General features: G+C 41.0%; 1 non-coding gene across 1 annotated transcript; it reads left to right on the top strand.

The window, feature by feature from the left end:
* Positions 1 to 454: 454 nt before the first annotated feature.
* On the top strand, positions 455 to 561 carry LOC120253758. Its single transcript, XR_005534403.1, has one exon. It is a non-coding gene; the product is annotated as a small nucleolar RNA R71 (small nucleolar RNA).
* The last annotated feature ends 511 nt before the right edge of the window (positions 562 to 1072 follow it).

The following is a 1072-nucleotide window of genomic DNA, read 5'->3' as shown; positions in this document are numbered from 1 at the left end:
GGAACCCTCTTCGGAATCAAAGGTGCTTGCTGAAATCCTGGTGGGGCAGTAGGCTTTTGCTATCCTTGATTACTCCATGAGAGATTTGGGTGGTTCCTCCACCCTTAGTTATAGTTATTGCTATAGGGATTGTCTTGTCCTCTTCCCGCATTACCCACAAAGTCAACTTGCTCAATTAGGGATGAAGTAGTAATCAAGCTAGGATAATCTGCTGAAATGTGTGAACCCCCACAACCATCACAATTTGTGACCATGGCCACTCTTGATGGATATCGGCCACTTTCTTCTTCTCTCTTGCATTCCAATGATAGCTATTCAAGGCCATTTCTTCAATCAGCTGCCGGGCCTCTTTTTTGGTCTTGTTTCCTAGTGTTCTTCTTGAGGCGGCATCAAGAAACTGTCTAGTCCTTGGATTCAACCCATTAAAAAATGTATGAATGATTATTAATTCTTGGAACCATGTTAAGGACACTTCTGCAAGAGATCCTTGAACCGTTCCCATGTCTCAAACAATGATTGTAGCTCATTCTGAACAAATGAGGAGATCTCATTTTGAAGCTTCATTGATTTTCCTGGAGGGAAATTCTTTGCAAGGAAAGCTTCTACCGTTTTATCCCATGTAGTGATGGAAGCTATTTGCAATGAGTGGAGCCACTGTTTGGCTTTTCCTTTCAATGAGAATGGGAAAGCCCTAAAGCGGTTGCATCATCTGAAACCCCATTAATTTTTAGCATGTGGTACACTTTAAGAAAGTTGTCAATATGGTTGTTTGGGTCCTCATCAGCTAATCCATTAAGTTGTGCGGCCTGCTGAACCATCTAAACAAAACCATCTTTAACTCAAAATTTTGGGTTGCAACTAGTGGCCAAATAATGCTCGACTGTGTCCCACAAACTGTAGGTGGGGAAAAATCTGAAAGTGTTCTCTGATGTCCCCCTTGTTCTGCCATATTTTCAAATTATTCAACTTCTATTTCAACTGGAAAATTATGTTCTTATATATGTTCCTTGCTCCTTCTATGGAAATTTACACTCAATTCCTGGATCTTCTTCAACCAATGTTGACGGATTCC

The sequence above is a fragment of the Dioscorea cayenensis genome, unplaced genomic scaffold, assembly GCF_009730915.1.
Source record: "Dioscorea cayenensis subsp. rotundata cultivar TDr96_F1 unplaced genomic scaffold, TDr96_F1_v2_PseudoChromosome.rev07_lg8_w22 25.fasta BLBR01000189.1, whole genome shotgun sequence".
NCBI classification, from domain to species: Eukaryota; Viridiplantae; Streptophyta; class Magnoliopsida; order Dioscoreales; family Dioscoreaceae; genus Dioscorea; species Dioscorea cayenensis.
The sequence above is the reverse complement of the archived record's forward strand: the minus strand, read 5'-3'. Positions and strand labels throughout refer to the sequence as shown.